This window comes from Prionailurus bengalensis, chromosome D1, assembly GCF_016509475.1.
Source record: "Prionailurus bengalensis isolate Pbe53 chromosome D1, Fcat_Pben_1.1_paternal_pri, whole genome shotgun sequence".
NCBI classification, from domain to species: Eukaryota; Metazoa; Chordata; class Mammalia; order Carnivora; family Felidae; genus Prionailurus; species Prionailurus bengalensis.
Genome location: NC_057346.1, coordinates 74,293,639 through 74,314,149, shown reverse-complemented (window position 1 = coordinate 74,314,149; position 20,511 = coordinate 74,293,639). Strand labels below are relative to the sequence as shown.

At 53.4% G+C, this 20,511-nt stretch overlaps 1 protein-coding gene across 1 annotated transcript in view; it reads right to left on the bottom strand.

Moving 5' to 3' along the window:
* The window catches only part of KCNC1 (potassium voltage-gated channel subfamily C member 1), a 44,784-nt gene that overhangs the window by 23,060 nt on the left and 1,213 nt on the right, over positions 1-20,511 (bottom strand). The gene's annotated exons all lie outside the window — the stretch shown is intronic.

The window sequence follows — 20,511 nt, the reverse complement described above, 5'->3', positions numbered from 1 at the left end:
ACATACCCCCTCCTCTTCCCTGTGACAGCCTGCCCACACTTACAGATGGACCTCAGGACCCACCCCTGAGCCATCCGTCCTGCAGGCCAGGCTTTCTCTGGCTTCCACCACATTCCCTTTCCTGGGCCAGGCTCCCCAGTTTCAGAGCCTGATTCGGTTAAGCACTCACTGTGCGTGGCTAAAGGGACCACACGCTTTGCCTTTACCTTTTCTGATTCCCCCAACAACCACCTCGGTGACAGGTGTCTTTAGCTTTGTTCAGCGTCATCGCGCTCTGCCATCAAGTCATAATGACGACCATTACAGGCGTGATCTCACTTATCTTTAAAAACTTCTCTGAGGGAGATGTCATTATGTCCATTTTTCAGATAAGAAAACTGAGGTTCCAGAGGGGTTGAGACACGTGCCAAAAACCCCCCAAAATCCACATAGCCTGAAAGGGATAGGCAGAACTTGAAACCAGGTCCCTGACTCTAAAACCGCCATGCTCCACGGCTTTCATTTATAAATCTCTTTCACATCCATCCAGGTAGCCTGGGAGGAAGAGATTAGTCTTCCCATTATTGGGGACACTGGGGACAGTTATCTACAGTTTCCAACACTTCACATATTGAACCCCAAATGAATACCACACACACACACACACACCAATAGCTGAGCCATCAGCAGGACAGTCTTGATTGCCCCCATTAGGCAGATGAGAAAACTGAGGTTCATGGTATACGCACTAGGAATCCAATGGGAAATTACCCCCAGGCCCCGCCTTGTGTTTTTGCATCGAGTTAGGGGTCCTGACTCCCAACAGGGTACACACGTGTGCATATATATGTGTGTGTTGTGCGGAGGGAATTAAAAAGATGGCCCCAAGAGGGACAGCTCAGGGAGGGCAGTGGATGCAGTGTAGGTGGGACCACGGTTGACTGCCCCACGCCCTGCTCTCCCTCCAACGAATATTTATACCTTTTCCCAGGTCTGTGCAGGGCACTGAGCACAGAGTGAGCAAAAACAGCCATAGCCCCTGGCAGGGGTGACTGACATTTATCAAATAACCAAACAAGCAAATATGTACTTATATGAAGTGATGAGGGCTTTGAGGGGAAAGCATAAGGCATTTGATGGGCCTTTAACAATAAGTCTTGGGGTCAGAGTGGCTTCTAGGAGGAAGTGGCAAGGGGGCAGAGGTTGGAAGGATGGATAAGAATCAACTAGGGGAAGACAGGTTGCATTTTAGGCAGGAAGAATAGGAACAATTTCCAGTCCTCAGGTCCCTGAACCATCAACAGCATCTGAAAGCTGATCCTCCTTTTTGTCACACTCCCAGCTTCCCACAGTCTCTTGATTTTCTTCCTACCTCATTGGCTGCTCCTTCTTGACATCCTCTGCCAACCACTTCTCCCAGCGTTGAACTATTGGGGTGCCCCAGAACCTTGGTCGTCTCCATCTCCATTCATTCCCTTAGCGATTCGCCTAGTTTCCAGGCTTAAGTACCATCACTCATTCAACTATCATTGAATACTCCCAAACGTCTACCTGCAGCTCAGCCCGTCTCCTGAACTCAGGACTTCAGCAGCCAACACCTTAGCATCTCTGATAGCGCTCTCTCCACCCCAAGGCTCCACCTGAGCTCCCGCACCACCCCCACTGCCCACGGCTTCTCTATCACAGGAGACGGCAACTCCATCCTTCCGGACATTCTGGGCCCCAAACCTTGACACTTCTCTTTCTGCCACACCTCACATTTAATCTGTAAGGAAATCCCATCGGCTCAGCTGGAAATAAATCCAGAGTTTGACCACTTGCCCACTACCACCGTTACCACCTCTGTCCCCGCCAGGATCAATCATTTCGCCCTAGATTATGGGAAGAGCCTCTTAACTGGTCTCCCAGCATCCAACATTCCTGGTGCTCTGGGACTATTTTCAACACAGCAGCCAGATGATCCTTTTAAAATATAAATCTGATTGTGTCATTTCTCTGCTCAAAACCCTTGCACAGGCTCCCCGTTTCTCTCAGAGGAGAAGCCAAGCTCCTCACGTTCCCTGCAGCCCCTACGTGATCAGGTCCTGCACTGCCCCCTCCCAGCTCCTCTCCTGCCACTGTCCTCTTCGCTTGTTTCAGCCACACCCGCCTCCTCAAACATGTTCTTTAAACATGCCAGACATACGCCTGCCTTAGGGCCCCCGCACGGGCTGTTCCCCCCATCCGACGCCCTTCTCCAGGTATCCCCGCGGCTCATTCCTTCAGCATCTCCTGAGGCTTACTCTCAACCAGCACCACCCACTGATCTGATTTTCCTTCCTCTACTTCTCCTCATAGCAATACCATCTTTGAACACTAACTTCCCCAGCTTTACTGATGTATCATTTACATCCAGCCACATTCAGTCATTCCCCGTGTCCAGCTGGATGAGGGCTAGCACCTCACACTATCTAATTTACTTACTTCTCATACTTACTCTTTGTCTCTCTTCCACCTTACAATGTAAGTTCCATGAAGTGGCTGGATCTGGGGATCAGGGCTCGCCTGCTGTCAGCTCTGGCCACACGCCACACACCACACACTAAAAGGGGAAGGGGGCCCCTTTCTCGGGGACCAGGAGCACGGCTTCCCCTCTGTGGGAAGACTGTGGATACACATCCTATGTCTGCCTGTCTCGATCCTTCTACCTATGCAATGGGCACAACAAAGTTTACCCTTTTCAGCCTCCTTGGGAAGGGAAGCCCTCCTCCGGTGCCCACTTCCTCATCTGCACAGGCAGTGTGCGCAGTCACGGATCACTGATTTCAGCATCTGCATCTACATTGGCAACGTACACAGATGTTGACTTCACGCTTGTGTTTACACCGGCACTGACCACACTCAGGGCAGATCTACGTGTACTCTCGTAAAAGAATAATCCCCGTCTATGCATCTTGACTCAACTGACCACAGATGGAGTCACTAATCACCCAGCACTGTCCTCATTGGCCTAATCTCCACAGAGATTGTTATACTGGCAGTGGGCAGAGTGATTGAGAGCAGATCCACGTCTACACTGGCCATGGGTACACCCATTGACAGCAGACTCACATATACCCTGGCAGCAGGCACAATCATGTTCACCCCTTGACAATGGACAAAAATCAGTAAACACCTGAATCCCCACCCGCTATGACCACGAATGACTGAGGACAGTGGGCACAAGGGCACGGAAGTTCCTTTTCAGGGAGGGGACAGGCCTACCCTCCCCACTCCCAGCAGGCTGGCCAGCTGAAGGCACTTATTGTGGAGTTCAACTGCCCGAGTCCTGCCCAGGGGGCATCGCTGGCTCCAGAATGTGGAATTCAAAACCTGTGTGCCGGCACTGGAGTGTGGCAACTGGAATCTGGGGCACATGGTGAGGACACGAGACCCTGTCTATTCCCAGAGCCTTGAGATCACTCAAGGTGAGGAGAGACTCAGGCTGTGTGACTCCCCAGTGTCACCCGCCCCCTCCCCACGCCATGCCCCAGCCAGGCCTAGCCGGCCTCGGCTTAAAAAAGCACCAGGAAATGTCACTTTCTTTTTGAGGAGGTGCGATGGGAGGAGATGGCCCAGGCCATTTAGCTGCCAACCTATTCAAAGGCTGGGAATGGTGACAGTAACTTATTTTTTTAATTTTAGAGAGAGAGTGTGTGCACGACGGCGGGGGGGGCGGGGCGGACAGGGGCAGAAAGGGAGAATCTTAAGCAGGCTCCATCCACACCCAGTGCAAAGCATGATGCAGAGCTCGATCTAATGACTGCAAGATCATGACCTGAGCCAAAAATCGAGAGTTGGATGCTCCATCAACTGAGCGGCCCAGGCGCCCCGTGACAGTACCTTTAGTGTTTTTTTAATTTTTACATTTATTCATTTTTGAGAGACAGAGAGGAGGAGGGGGAGAGAGAGAGAGAGCGCGCGCACGCACAAGTGGGGAAGGGGTAGAGAGAGAGGGAGACACAGAATCTGAAGCAGGCTCCAGGCTCTGAGCTGTCAGCACAGAGCCCGACGTGGGGCTCAAACTCACGAAACATGAGATCATGACCTGAGCCAAAGTAGGATACTTAACTGACTGAGCCACCCAGGTGCCCCTACAGTACCTTTAAATCCTGAATATTGGAGCACCTGGGTGGCTCAGTCAGTGGAGCATCTGACTTTTAATAATGGTTCAGGTCATGATCTCACAGTCACAGGATCAAGCCCCGTGTAGGGCTTCTTGCTGGGCATGGAGCCTCCTTGGCATTCTTTCTCTCCCCCTCCCCCAAATAAATAAACATTTCTTTTTGAAAAGAATATTATTTTTTAAAAACTTCTAAAGCTTATTTCCTACCCAGGCTGATTTCCAGCGCCTCCCCTGTAGACAGGGCCCTGCCTAGTGACAGCCCAGGAGCCCCAGCCTGCCCGAGTGCTCAGCTAGGGCCCTGACTGCTGCTGCATGACTACTGTGTCTGTCCAAGCTGAATGAGGCACCACCCGCTGTGCAGCCATTTCCCTGTCTCCAAAATGGGGAAGGGGCGCACCCAGACACCCTGGAGCTCCTCCTCTATCTCTAGGATCCCTATGTTACCCACAAGAATATCTAGATCCTACTGGAGCCACAGCCTGGCTAAGAGACAAGTGAGGGTGGATGCCTCCTCAAAGAAGAAAGCTCCAAGGACATCCGATCATCCATTGATGCAGCGCTCAGTGGTTTGTTCATTCACTCAATCATCAAATATTTACTGAGTGCCTATCATACACCAGGCACCACTTTTCACAACCACCTCCAGAAACGATAGCTTTAAATAAAGCTCCAAGCACAGAGCTAGGCACAGAGTAAGTACTCAGTAGTGAGGATACGGACCATGTACGACCATGTACTGACACCCACCCTGAGCCAGACCTATCCTGACCACTTATACATGTCCCATCTCACTGACCCTGACCCTAACTCTGAGGCCTGCATTGTGGTTACCATCCCGACTGTAGAGAGAGGGAAACTGAGGCACGGAAAGGCTAAGTTGCCCACGATCATAAACCTGGCAGGTGATGAAGTTAGAACCCAGCTTTGTCTGACTATAGAACGCATGCCCTCAACCACTCTCTCAGCCCCTCAACAAACATTCATTGAACGAAAGCCTCGGTGAGTGAACGAAACTCTGTGTTGGTGCAAGTACAAGTCCAAGGCCATCAGTATGCACGAGTGTGGGGAGCGTGTGCACGCAGATGTTTGTGTGTTTGCATGTGGAGCTTTCTTATGAAAAGACTTTCCCTTGCTGTCTTGGTCTTGTATGTGCTGGAGCTATACTTAGCTGCAGCCGTGACTGTAATGAGCAGTTAGCGGCGCACCAGGCACTCTCATTGGGACCTGGTTTCCCAGGGAGATCGCTGGGGCCAGTGTATGTGTGGGGGGTGCAGCCTGGTGCTGGGGAATGCTCTGGGCTTTGGGAGGGAGGCTGGAGCTCACAGCTCTGCGTCTCGTGCAAATGGAGAGCCTTAGCTTCGGCCTGCTCCAGGCTAGCAGCATCTAAGCCTCCAGGCCCTGCCAAGCTCAACTCCTGGCCACCCATGTCTGCGGTCCCTCTACTGGCTCATGCCAGGTAATTAAAATGAGAGCCTTGGAGCTCACGTCTAGAACCTGGGGACTGATGACAAAAAGCAGTGGAAGATGGTGTCTTGGTACCCCCGAGCCAGATGCCTCAGGAGGGCGCACCCCTCGGCCAGGAGAGCTGCGCTGTCCCCTTGAATACATCCCGCCACAGCTATCAGAGCGGCTTGCTCACTGAAGCCGGGGACCTAGGGAGGAAGAGCAGCCTCCCTACCCCAGAACAGACTGAAATCACAGGTATGCTCAGTGCCACCCGGGGTTCAGAGGCCAACCTCCCACTCACTGTCTGCCCTCCGGTGGCCTCAGGGAGTCTGGAAAACCCCTGACCCTGAGGCTTCCCCATCACATGGCTCTGACTGCAACTTCTTTCCAGCCTGTCTTGGGGCTGCTTCATCAGAGCTTCTCACCCTTGGGAGGGTCAGTCTCTGAGTCCAGTCCCTGCCCCCAGCTCCAGGCTCCCTCACTCCACAAACCGTCCACCCCTGCATCTTGGAAGCCCCTTTTCTCCATTCACGGGCTAGGCTGCTCCGCCCTGCCTTCCACCCTGAAGTCTCCAGCTTCCAAGTCCTATCCTGTAAGATGTTTTCATTTAATGAGACATGAGACTTCCTTTCCCGCCTCGAAGCCAAGTGACTAGAAATTTATCCATCCATTTGTTCGCCCATCCACCAATATGGGTGAACACCTAGCTGGGTGTTCACTCATGAATCTTTCCTTCCATTCATTTATCTGTATCCACCCATGTACCCGTCTTTTTATCCATTCTTTCATCCACTTGTCCATCACCCATCTGTCCATCCAACCACCTCATTCTTGACCACAGAACCCTAGCATAATAGCGCAGGAAGGAACATGGCACTGCTCTAGTTCACCTCGATTTCCCAAAGAGGACCTGGGTCTTCCACCGCTCACTAACTGGACATCTCATACAAACAAATTAATCTCTCTGGGCCAGCTATTCCTTCATCAGTAAGATGGGGATGATATCTCAACCTTCTACCTCACAGGGCTGTTGTGAAGTACATCACTTAACAAAGATTTGTTGATCCCACATTATGTAACAGGAACTATCCTCCTTAAGCGGCTCCTTGTCCTCTAAGAGGCTGCAGCTGAGTTGGGAAGACATGTAACCTCAGTAGGACAGCTGGATCAAGGGTGGGAAAAGTTCTCTGGGAGAGCAGGCTCTTCAAGAGGGAACAGAGTAGGCAAAGGCAGGAGGCAGAGGGGAGCTACACAGCCTGCTGGGGGGAATGGCTGATGTGCCTAAAGGCCAAGGATGGGCTGTCTGGGAAGACAGGTTGGGTGGGATTCTCCAAGGGTAGCACAACAGGGTTCAGGAAAGACCACAGACATGGAAAGACTTGACCAGCCAGTACAAACCACAGTGATTCCTTACTCCAAGGATTTTACTCAGATGCCCGGACTTCCAGACAGACAAAAAAATATCTGCTTGGTGACAGCCAGGCCTCAGTAGACATGGTTCCTGCCGCCTAGAAGGGAAGCCAGCGCCTGGCATTTCTGACCTTTGTGTTGCTAAATATATCATTGGTGACAGTGGTTCATGGCCCTGAAGCTGTGGGGCCACCAGAGGAAGCTTCCACAGCTTGCTTCCTTGTCTCTGTGGATCAGCCAGGGCCTCGATACACGGACTTTCCCAGGGCATCTGAACCCAGGACCAGGTTCAGTGGTGCCCCAGGTAGCCAGATCCAAACCCTGGAAAGTGTGTCTCATGTGCCAGGCATGGTGCTCAGGCTTTGCCTTCAGAGACTCATCCCCACTTCACACAGGAGAAAACAGGTTTGTCCAGATGCCACCTGCCCGAGCCCACACTGAGGTCCAGCCAGGTCCAAGGTCTGTGCTTTCACCTCTACCTATGCCCTCCTCACAACCCCCTGCCCTCGAGACAGTGGTCTCCTCTGGCACATGGCCCTGCTTTGAACCGTATTTCCTCCCTCACAAATTATCTTTCTGCCTCTGTCTTAGCGGCTTCTCCCAGCTCCCCTGAGAGGTAGGTGATACCATTATGCACAATTTATAGATGAGGAAACTAAGGCCCCAAAAGACAAGGGCCATGCTCCAGGTGTGTGGGCTGGTCAGGCGCCAAGGCAGGAGCTCGCGTGGGAATATGAGGAGAAGCATCCTGCCCAGGGCTAGCTCTTAGCAGGTGGCAGCCACGTTAGCTACCAAGAGCCCAGCCCTCATCCCAGGGCTCTGGTTGGCTCCAGGCGGCCCAGTGGGTGACCGCGTTCCTCACAGCTGCTAAGAGAGCCCCTGAGGCTGAGCATAAAACATTAATCTCTAAGTGGTAAGATGTTGGCCCTGGCGGGAGGCCATGGTCTAAAATATGTTCACAGCCTTGCCCTGGTGATAAGGCCCAAGGGAGTCACGCCTCCCCACTCTACCACCCTCAAGGGCTGAGAAGATCCCTGGGGGGTCGCCGAAGCCTCCTGGTAACAGGAAGCTCCTGTCTAACCCCTTTCAGACATTGATTCTCAGAATCCCTCAGTGGGTGAGGCCAGTGTCTGCAGAGCATCCTAGAAAGATGCCTCATGTGCCAAATGGTGAGAATGATAATGCATAACTTGAACACATGTGTTGTGCCCTATACTGTGCTAAAGGGCCTTCTATAACTTATCTCATTGGGTTCTCATGGCAGCCCCTTGAAGTGGAGACTGTTCGTATCCCCCCTTTACAGCTGAGGTAGCTGAGGCTCACAGAGGTCACACAGCTAATAATCAGTAGGGCCAGGTTCGGACTCATGTGGGGTGGGGAGGGGACGGCCATGGAGACGTGAACACAGCCGAGCACCAGGCTAGCACGGGCCGAGGCCCACGGGGCAAGACCCTACTACCAGGAGCCCACTGGGGCTGTGGGGAGCTGTGCTCTTCTCTTCATGACCTACCATTGTCCTCTGGCTCTCTGAGTCCAGCCCTGGATACTGGCCTCTCACTGTGTCTTAACCGAGACACATGTCTTAAGATATGTGTCACATATCTCCCTCCATCACCTGCTCAGGGAGGCCTTCCCTGCCACACTAGTTAAAGTTGTCACCCCCCCCCCAGCACTTCCTGGGCCCTATATATACATCTCCATTATACATCTCCATGGCCCTCGTCACCATCTGACACCCTATATGGTTATGTATGCATTTATTTCTTTGTATTCTCCCTGCGCTAGAATGTAAGCTTCTTGAGGGCAGGAATTTTTGACCGTTTTGTTCTTTGCTCTATTCCCAGGTTCTTGCCTGCCACCTAGTAAGTAGGTACTCAATAAATATTGGTTGAATGGAGGAATGAATGAATGAATGCTAACAGCCCCATCCCCACCCCACCCACACGCCCGGCAGGGAACTACACAGCCTGTGTTCACGTATAGAGTAGGGGTGTGGGGAAAGAAGTCCCTTCCTGCTCTATGGATGGAGAAGGAAAGAGGTGAGGTAGGGGCACGTCATGGGCAGGGGGCCAGGGGCTTGTGGGCAGGAGCCAGGGCCAGGGTGAAGCAGCAGGACTGCCAGGCTAGCAGGGCAAGTTCTGGATCGGGCCAGTGTGGAAGGGGCATCCAAGGCCGTGCACAGGCTTGAGAAAGCTTCCTTTGGCTGCTGTGGCCCAGGCCGAAGCAACAGAGCCCGGGCCCAGCGAGGCTCCCGAGGCCCCCCAGGCTCAGCTGTCTGGGGCTGCCCCAGCTAATATTAGCTCGTCCCCACCCAGCCTGGCGTCGGCCTGGCGGGGCAGCCCAGCCCCAGAGTGGGCACCGCCCACTGACACCAACAGGCGCCCAGCCCCAGCAGCTTCTAGGGTCTGCCTGGCCCTTGCTGCCCCTGCTCACTGTGCCGGAGGATCCCCTTGTAAAGGGACGCATTTCAAGGACCGAAGCTGTGATCCATGGCCCCTGCCCACCAGTCCCTTCACACCGGTACTCTTGTCAGCATCTCAGGCCACCATGCTCGGCTTCCGACCACAGATGTCAGTGGCCCTCCCTGCCCCTCCACCCTGCAGGCGGAACTTCCAGTTTTCATCTCCTTCATTCCCCTCTACACTTGGAGAGGGAGGCAGAGCAGGGACCAGTGGCCCATGACAACTGATGGGGAGACTGAGGATCAGAGGGGGCCATGATCCGCCCGTGACACACAGCGGTTTCGTCCCAGAGACCAAGACAGAATCCAGGCCTGCCGGGATGACACCTTGAAATCTGGCCCCTGGGAGATAGACTCTGGAAGGAAGGGCCCCCAGGGCCAAGGGAGGTGAGGTGCCCCCTAGAGAGTTATTTGAAAGGAGAGTCAGTTGCTGAAATAAGGAAGTATAGACAATGAACAGCTGATGGTTTGGATCTTCTAGAGCCAAGCGCCAGTAAAAAGACAATAATGGAACGTACGATAATTAAGCACTTATTATGTTTCGGGTTCTCGGCTAAGTGCTTAACATATTCAAGCCTCTCGACTTCCCTATGAGTCAGGTGCTATTAATATCTCTTGAGATACAGACAGGTTAGGGAACTTGTCCAAGGTCACACAACTGGGAAGTGTAGGGCTGGGACTTGAATGCAGGCCTCCTGGCTCAAGAGGCCACACTCAGGAAAGAACTGGACTCAGGTCACATCACAGCTGAGTGGGGCCTCAAGGCCCACCCACTTTCCGCTGAACACATGACTGTGGGTCAAAGCAGGGGAACTTGGGACAAAAAGCACCCTAGGCTTTCAAGGGGGAAGAGTCTGTGTTGAAAGCCAGTAACTAATAGAGGAAAGGGGTGATGGAAGGGACAGGGAAGAGAAGGAGGTGGCCCGGGAAGAAGATGGGGAGGGAGAGGGAGAGAAAAAGCCTGGCTGGTCTATAGGAAGAGTCACAAGAGAAGGGAGACTTCACTTCCAGGCATCTGGCTGGACCACATGGACCTGCAAACTCTATCCCCTGCAACATCTCCGCCCTCCTGTGACAGCTCGTGTGTCCTGATTTGGGAAAATAGTTCCTTAGCCTCTGAGCTCTGGTTGTGGGAAGCGGGCCGGGGGCTCCCTGGGCTGAGTGAAGGAGGAGTTTGCAGAGGTGGGGGAGCTGGGATGGGAAGAGGCTCATCTGGCCCTGGGTGGCGACAGTGGCAGGTGGGACCTGCCCTGACTGGCGTTTGTCCCCCCAACCCCCAGCCCTGACCAGGACATGCCAGCATTCTTAGCGCTGCCTCATCCTCTTTCTCTGCCTCTCCACCACCGCTCTCGGGGATGGAGGGATGTGTTTCCAGGTGAGGCAAGGAAGAAAGGGGTCAGCCACAGGTGTGATGGCAGTGTCTGACCTAGGTCTGGCCTCCTTATCCATCCTCTCAATAAATATGTATTTAGTCCCCACTCTGTGCCAGGCCCTGTTCTAGCTTCCTCTAAGGAGGGAAATAGACAATATTCAAGGTAAATAAATAAAATACAGTTAGATGGTGTTAATGCCAAGAAGGAAAACAGGAGAGCACAAAACAGGGGCAGGGAAAGCCAGGGTGTGATCTGACCCGATGACGATGACATCTGAGTCCAGACCTGAAGCAGGTGAGGGAGTGTGTTGGCGGGGAAAGTGCTCCAGGTGGAAGGAACAGCAAGAGTAAGGGTCCTGAGGCAGAAGCACAACCACTGTGCTGGTGGAAAACCGAGGAGGCCAGAATGAGGAGTAGGAGAGGCAGGAGAGCAGAAGGGAGATCGTCGGCTCAAGGGGCTCATGTGCAGCCCAGTAGCCTCAGAAGGACTTGGGCTTCTTCCTGAGTGAGACCGGAAGCCAGAGTTAGCAGAGCACAGAGGTGGCTTCCTCTGACGAGCATCTTACCTTGGATGGCCCTGGCTGCAGGTGGAGAAGGAACTGGAGCGGGGGACAGTTCATAGTAATCCAGGGGAGAGAAGATGGTGGCTTCAGCTAGGGACTTAGTGATGGAGGTGATGTGGCACGGCTGGGTGCTGGGAGGCTTTCAACATGGAGGCAAAGGATTTGCTGATGTGTGAGAGAGAGAGGAAGGAATCAAGCATGGTGCCAAGGGTTTGGTCTGAGCAATTTACAGATGCAGCTGCCGTTTACCGAGCTGGGGCCTCATCTCAGGTCCATTACCTCGATGCTAACGTCTTAGGCACAAGGGAAGATCAGAATCACCCCCCTTGAAGCTCTGCCGACCTGCACACACCCATTCAGGCCTCTCTGTGTCCTGATACTTCCCCTCAGCTGGGAGCAGCTGCCCGCCTCAGCACTTCTCAGAATCGAATGTGCATATGATTCATCTGGGATCTTGTTAAAATGAAGGTTCTGAATCAGTAGGCCTCCGGTGGGGCCTGAAACTCTTCATTTCTAATGAGTGCCCAGGTGATGTTGGAGGACCACACCAAGTAGCGAGGGCCCCTATGTCCCAGCCCCCAGTGCAGATTCTCCCTCACTGAGCATTAGTGTCGCCTGAGAGTGGACTAAACACCCTGAACACCCCCTGATCTAGGAATCAAATTCTCAAGGGACAGAGCCCAGGAGCCTGACCTTTTGGAAGCAGCCCAGGTAATCTGAGAGTCAGCCGTGGGTGGGAATCCTCCAGCAACCACCCTTGCAGCTCCCGGAGCAGCCACTATAAATACCCCCCTACCCTAGCCTGGCCCCACCCAGCACAGAAGGAGCTCACTGCAACCATCTCCACAGCGCCCCCTTCACCATCGGTGTTAGTCACCTTGCCCTGCTCTAGCCCCTACAGGCTGGCATAACATTCCCTCTCTGAGTTCACCTCTCTGCAACTCCCAGAGGGCAGACAGCCTAGGGAAGGGCCTGGAGAAGAGGGCAAACAGGTGCCACCTGCTGGGCCCGAGCAAGCACACCCTAAATGGATGGTACCCACAGTGGGTGAGTGGGCTGGGTGAGCCAGTGATGGTTCACAGTGGTCACAGTGACGACCCCAGGCAGGGAGTGATTACAAGACCTTGAATGAATGAATGAAAACAGGTTGAGAGAGCCTGAATGAATGTAGGAGGAAGCTCTTCAGAGCCCTTCTCCTGGGCTCCTGCCTGCTTGGTGTCAGGGCCCTTGCCAGGAGGGCTCAAATGTGTCCTAGAGAGGAGCTGGGCTGAAGACGTGGAAGGAGAGATAGGGAAGGACTAATGTGGCTCCCACGGTGCCTCTGGGAAGCCAAAGCCTGAAGTTCTTAGACTCCTGGAATGTCAGAAGTGGGAAAGGACTTAGTGGTCATTTGGAATGACCTCGTATTTTACAGAGGCAACACCTGCAGACTGAGGGGGCGGTGGGACTTTCCCAAGGGAGCCCGGTTGGTGTGATGGCCCGGTTACAGATCTCGCTCTGGCTCAGTTGTTGATGCCCGCAACTCGGGTCTTGTCTGTGGCCACATCTCTCCATGCACCTGGGCCGGTCCTTTATCCTAAGGGCCTGCCTGTCCCCAGCCACAGGCCTCCAGAAGTGACTCACTAACCTCCAGCTCAAATCGTGCAAGCCTGCTGACTCCGTGCTCAACCCAGATCCCTCACTCCCAAAGGTGGTCAGCGAGGACAGGAGACGCCAGAGTATGCATGAACAGCCTTGCAGGATGGGTTTTCACATGTAACAAATCTAGAAAGGCCACTGAGAGAGAGGAATAGATGAACAAAAACCCAGAGGTTGGAATGAGGGCTGAAGGCAAGGAGACCAGGGAGGAGCCTGGCAGAAAGGAACAGCTCATGGCCAGGTTCCAGAGCAGAAGGCCTCGAACGCCGAGCTGAGGAGGAGCCAGCATTACCCCCACCCCCACGTCCCCCGTGTATCACCTCATGCAAGACAGCTTCTAATCCTCCCTGAGCTCTCTGCCATTTCCCTGTAGACACATGGAGCCCCGGGCCCTGCCTGGATAGTGGGGGCGATGAGGCACCTCTTGAAACCCTCTCCCTGGGGGCTGCCAGAGCGCTCCTACCCCACCAGGCTAGACCCTCACCTGCCATTGTTCAGGGGCCAGAACTTGCAGAGCAGGATTCCCAGACAGGTTGTTGGGAAACAGTGTTTGCTGGGGCAGGGAGGGAACCGGATGGGAACCCAAACTGGGGCACAGACCCCACTATCCTGGCCCAGCAATGGGAGGCTGAAATGTGGTTATGGACAGAAATCCAGCGTCAGGCAGCCCCAGGTCTGAAGGCTCACTCGTGAGCCAAGTGACCTTGGGTGAGTTAGTTAACCTCTTTGAGCCTCAGCAGCCTCATCTGCAACACTGGCACGATAATAATAATACAGTTCCTTGGGAGTTTTGTGAGAATTAAATGAGAATATGTAAATTAAGTCCTTAAGACGGATACATAGTAAATGATTTCGTAAATAGCAGCCGTTAGTATTATGATTCAAGAAAGGAAAGGGGTTCTAGAAAATCCTGCTTGGAGGATGATAAGAACAGAATTTGGGCCAACTCTGGGTTGAACGACCTGCAGAAATTTCAACCAGCTGTGCTGGGCCCTCTTGGGGGAGTGGAGAAGGGAGGTGGGAAGGCAGGTAACTGCTTAATCTCCCTCCTTCAGGGGAGGAAATAATGGGAGTAAGTAAGAGAACAGCAGGCCCAGGTGGGATTTGGTATTCTGTTAAATCTGCGAGCCAAAAGAAATGCAAATGGCCAGGTCCAGGGCCGAGAGGCTGGGGGTGGGAGTTTGAGTTTCACCTGTGTGGTCTTGGGCAAGTGTCTTCCCTTCTCTGACCCTGTTTCTCCACTGGATGAGGATAGTGGCTAGAGGTGGCCCAGGAACATCCATCTTCTCCGACAGTCCCATGCATGTGGAAGGTGGTCCCTCCGACCCAAGTGGTCCCCATGAATAAGGCCCGGGCAACCAATAGTCCCAGGAGCCCCCAAGGCCCCCCTTTTCCTCTGAGCCTGCACCCAGGGAAGGGAAGCTCAAGCCAGTGGGGTGGCCAGGCTGGCCTAGGGGCTGACAGGAGGCCCTGACCTTTCGGTCCAGAGTGAGCACACTGGTCATGGGACCGCTCAGAATAGCCATAGCGCTATAGTCAGCTGTCTTGGGAGGCCCCGAGATCCCTGGCCCAGGCAGCGGGACCTGAAATGAGCCCCCTCCAGAATCCTTCCCCCAGCTCTAGGACAACTTGTCTGCCTCTCTGGGAAGCTCAAGCCAATCTTCCCAAAGCTTCAGGCAGATGCCAGGTCTCCCGCTCAGAGTTAAGGAGCACAGATACCTGCGTCCAAGGCACCAGCTTCCAAACACTCCCTGAGGCATTGGAAGGTGGATGACCGGCTCTCCGGCCACTAAGCCAGGAGTTAGAGATCTGGGTGTCTGAACCTGCCCAAGTAACCTGCTCACATTTGGCCTTGGGAAAGCACTCCTCTCTGGGCCTCAACTTCCTCCTCTGTCATAACAGTCACTCCTATTATGGAGTATGTAAGAAGCTTAGAGTCTGGAGTTAGAGACAAACCTGACTCAAGCAAGGCTGCTAATGAACATTTTACTACATACCAGATAGCTTCTCTGAAGGGAAGGACTCTGAACACTGACCCCCGCTGTGGGTTCTGGGAAGGCATCATGTAGAACAACGTTTTGAGTGGGATGTGAAGGATGAAGAGGTGCAAAACAGGAGGAAAGAGTGTTCCAGGTGGAACAGCATGTGCAAAGGCCCTGAGGCAGGGGCACCTGGCACATGCAAGGAACTGAAATGAGGCCAGGGTAGCTGCAGCTCAATGAGCAATGGGGCGAGCCAGGCCAGAGGAGACTGAAGAGGGACGCAGGGCTTGAGGCACCACAGTATGGTCCAGAGAAGCACCGAAGGGTTTTAAATAGGCAAGGGAATGAGCTGACAGATTTGTGAGTTGAAGAGACCTCTGTGGTTGCCAAGTAGACAATGAACTGGAGGGGCTGGGGGCTGGAGGCAGGAGAGCAGTCGGGAGCTGCTGGAGGAGTGAGGGGAACGATGGCGGCTTGAACCAGGATGGTGGACGTGGGGATGGAGGGCCAGGGACAGAATCTAGAGGGCCGTGAAGTAGAATGATAATACGACCAACGGGAGTGATGGTAGCAGCCAACATTTATCGAGCACTTACTGCATCCGGACCCTGTGACTCGGGGCTCTCCACACATTACTTTGGTTAATCTTTCCATTAACTCTCTGGGGTAAGTTCTATCATTATGTCCATTTTAGTTTAGTTTACTTTAAATGTTTACTTATTTATTTATTTAGTTTGAGAAGGAGGATCCCAAACAGTCTCCACTCCGTCTGCACAGAACCTGACGTGGGGCTCAATCTCATGAACCGTGAGATCATGACCTGAGCCAAAATCAAGAGTCAGGTGCTTAATCGACTGAGCCACCCAGACGCCCCTAAGTCCATTGCAGAGGTGAAGGGGCTGAGAGACTGTGATGAGGAGACACTGGTTTCTGATTTTCATTACTGAGAAGGGAGCTGGGCGGGGGCTGCAGGTACCATTCAGACATAAGGACATCTGTGAAAACATCACAGGAAGGAGAAAAACACTAAGTTGGGGACACATTGTGGTGGGGAACACATGGGGTGGTGGAGAGGGGAACACACCAGCCCCTTCCCCACTGCCCATGGGTCTCCTTCACAGGTTACTATGACTAGAGGTGGGGCCCTGGCCTGGGGGGCAGGCTCCTGAGGTGGGAGGCTGTGTAGGAAGTCCCTGAGAGCAGCTCTCTCCTGAATCTCACCAAGACTCCAAGGCCCTGTGTCAGCTAAGACACAATGGAGGAACAGAAGTCTCTTGCTGGACTCTTCATTCCTGCCACCAAGTGCATTTCCTTCCCAGGGAGCTGAGGAGAAGCTGGGGCTGCATCAGGTCCCAAAGGGGAGGGGACAAGGCAGAGAGACAGAGAGTGGAGGGGTGGGCAGTGGGGTGGTGGGGCTTCCCCAGCTTGGGAACCACTGGAACTTCCTTATCATTTGGAAGGTCAAGTGACTGTCATTTGCAAGGGAGACAGATGTCATCTCTCTCTCTCTCTCTCTCTCTCTCTCTCTCTCTCTCTCTCTCTCACACACACACACACACAGACACACACCACATACTAAAGATACTTTCTGACCTGCAGAACAAGGACCAGCATTAGCCCTGACCTGAAACACAACAATGTTCCTGATGAAAACATGCAAATCATAGATAAAAGCCAAGGGCCTCAGACCTGCACTGGCCCCAAGGCAGAGAGAAGGGCAGGTTTCAAGGCAGGGCTGCTCCAGACTTCACCAACAGCCCTGCCTGCTCCCACACCTTCATGGCTTTGCTTGCCAGGACTGCCATCCCCTGCCATCTGCCTGGCTTATTCCTACCTGCCCCCCAAAGCTTACCTTAGCGTTACCTCCTCTGGGACTGTTCCTTCTCCCACAAGCCCAGGAAGCCCCTTCATGGTCCTTACTGCATAGTGCCACCATCATCCTTTGCTTGTGTGCATCTGGGGTAGCACCCCTCACCCCAGAACACGAGCTGGGGTCATCCTGTCGCAACTCATTTTCTCACCCCTCACCCCTTCAGCTGGGTGCCCAGAAAAGCACAGGAGAGAGGGTCTGGGGAACAGGCAGCTCTAGCTTGCTGTCACCCCTGAAGAGCTCAGATGGGACTTCCCACCCCAGCCAAGTAGCCCTTTCTTCCAGGGTCAACAAGAAGGCCTGGGGGAGGGTAACCTCACTGTCTGGTCCGTGCACCAACAACCGGCCTGGGCTAGAGCAGTATTTCTATCGAGGACCAGAAATGAGGAGCAAAACCGCTCACTAAAGCAGCTCAGGAGGACCGGGAGACCAAGGGAGCAAGCAGGAAGCTGGTCTGGAATTTCATCTTCCTCAAGATATACCCACACCTGGGCAACACAGGGTCTCCCTCACACACGGCCACAATGACAGAGCCTCACACATCCACAGTCTGTGCCACATACACGGTTCCCCACCCCACATACAGACTCACACACAGATGGTCTCATGCACACAGCCTCACACACACACACACACACACACACATACACACAGCCACACATGCACAGCTTCACATGGACAATGTCACACTCGCCACAGACAGCAAGGTACTCACACAGTGGCACACCCCAAGTTTCTCAGACACACACAGCATTTCTCTTACACGTACAGTCTCCCTCTCTTTCTTATATACACACTCTCTCCCACGCTGCCTCGTTCTCACACACAAAGTCCATCTGAAAACACACAGAATCTGTCTCTCTCACGTTCACACAGAATTTCTGATTCAGACCCTCACGGAATCTCTTGCACATAGTCTCACCACACGCATATACACATGCGCACACACACGCATATACACATGCGCGCACACACGCGCACACTCCTCCCAGAGTCTCACTCACACGTATTTTTATTCTCATATGGGCTTTCTCACACACATGAAGAATCTCTCACACCCACACAGAATCTCTCTTACACAGATTCCCTTTCACACACATACAGCTTTTCTTTCACACACACGTACAATGCCACACACATCCAGGATTCTAGTCTAGAAACTAGAATGAAAATTTAAACCCTGACCCACCAGTTTGAGGAGGGGGGAGGGGTAAACAAAGGTGACAGCAGCAGCCGAGCAAAGATGGAGGGGGAGGAAGGCCAGGCAGCAGGCTGGTCCCTGCGCAGATGAGCTGCAGAGAGGCAGCGCAATGCAGCTAAGGCCAGCTTGGCGTGCAGCAGGAAGCCTGGGTTCTAATCCAGGCTCTGCCCTCAGTTCTCAAGTGCCCTTGGGCAGGTCCTTCCTCTGTGGGCCTCAGTGTCCTCATTTGTCACCCAGAGGAATTGGGAGTGATTCTGTGAGGCTACAGGGAAAAGAAGGCGCAGACAGGGGGTGGGGGGTGGGGGCTAACTCTCCTCCATCTCCCCACTACAGTCCAGCTTTTCTCTCAGAGTCTGTTCTTCAATGAACACTTGAGACAATCAGGAATTTTCTGCAAGGTTCAAACACCAACAAGACCCCAGACCACACTAATCAGCCCATTTATCCGCATTGGGTAAAGACCACCCCATGGCCTAGGAATGTCAAGTGGAAGAAGATGGACAGTAAGGGGGTGGGGGTGGAACATACCCCACATGTCCCCTGTCTATCCAGAAAGTCAGGAACACAGGTCAGAAACCTAAAACTGAGCCCAAGGGGTAGGGTGAGGGTACCCAGCTTCTTACTAGGGAGCCAGGTGGCTGAGAGGACAATGAGAAAATTGGGCCTACTTCCTTCCTGGGCCAAGGGGGATGGTGGTGGTGGTGAGATGCTGTCCAAGGTCAAATGCAGGCTGAATGGGTGGCTGTCCTAACCCAGGCCTTTGCCGAGCATGCCCCCCAGCCCCAATATGTGTTGGTTCAACCTCCCAGCCCCCCTCCTCCGGCCCCTCTCCACGGCTCAGCCACAGCCTCCAGTTACATAATTCCCTGGTTGTGGTGGCCTCTGTCAGGAGAGGAGAGGGGAGGGTAGATCTCTGAGGGTCCCAGTCCATTCTGGAAATGGCAGGGAACTGGCATCCAGCTCAGGAGATGATGGGATCCCAGAGGGCCTGGGTTCTAGTCTTGCTTGGCCTCTGGCTCCCTGAGTGACCTTGTATAGGGTCTCTAGTGGCAAAACGAAGGGCTTGGTTCTGTTGCTATCCACCCTCCCCCATATCTGTTCTAGAATTTAATGCATAAGACTCTGACCTGCTGCCCCCTCCCTTGCATGCTAAAACACTGAGAGTTTTATCGAAGTCACAAATGTATCAGGCCTGTGCCTAAACAGCCTTTTTCTCCTCATGGACACCTCAGTGCCCCCCAAGTCCTCTTCCCCCACTGATCCTTAGCACTGATCCTGCCTCCTTCCCTGCCTAATCCTCCCCACCTCAGCTCCAGGGGGCAGGAAAGAAGGGATGTGGAGCAACAAAAGAGAGCAGTGGTTTGCCTGGTGGGGGGTTGAGGGGTGGCTCTGCTTTAAATTCACAACTCTGAGCCTCCCCCTCATGCCTTCAGCTCTTTTCAGACCACAGGGCCAGTGAAGGCAAGGGGTGTCTCTTCCAGGGTGGGTGGCTGCCACCACTGTCTCCCCTTAGGGCTCAGTTGAGCAGGAAAGACCCTTAGATTCACCAGACACCTCCCATTTAACAGATGAAGAAACTAATCCCAAGAAGCCTCTGAGAGGCCAAGGTCAGCAGCAGGGTGCCCTTTGTCTCCCGCAACAAGCTGCTGTTACTAAAGGGGAGTGGCTGATGATGACACACCCACCTCTCACACCCCTTGGGTCATGTTACCCTTTAGGCCCCTACTTTGCCCCTGACAGGTCCCAGAGGAAGCATAGTATAAGCCGAGTGGCCCCTTCCAAAACCCTCCCCTTTAGTCAGGCCCTGTTCCCAGCACTAGGTCTCAGAGTGGCCACATCGTCCTGCCCACAGCCCAGCCCCACACCAACTACAAAGCTATTAATTAGCCATAAAGATTCCCTCTCAACCTTCTCTTCACAAGGGCCTGAGGTTGCTCCCTGGGGAGGGTGGTCTGTCTTAAGCAGCAGACCAGGCCTCAAGCCCTCCTCTGTAGGCCCTGCGTGGCTCCAGATGCCGCTTACCTGGGAGGGAGGGAGGGAGGACTCCCAGCTTCCCTCCCCACACGAAAATCTAAAGGGCAGTTCACACCTTCACAGTGTACATCTGCAAAGACACAAATATGCACACACAGGCACTCCTGCACATTCAAACATACACACGTTCACTCATTCCCACTACATACTTTACCCACCCAAATATACACCACCACACTTACATAAATATGCACACACAATCTACTCATACACACAAACACCCATTTGTACTCACTCATACATATTAAATTTGGAAATACAGACACAGACCTTACATACCTACAAAACTAGTCACCCTCGAAGAGCAATCTCTCTCTTATCCCCGCTTTTATGCACGTTCTCATATGTACACACACACACACACACACACACTCCTTTCAATTCTGATTCCCTAGGCGCCAGTTCTCCAAT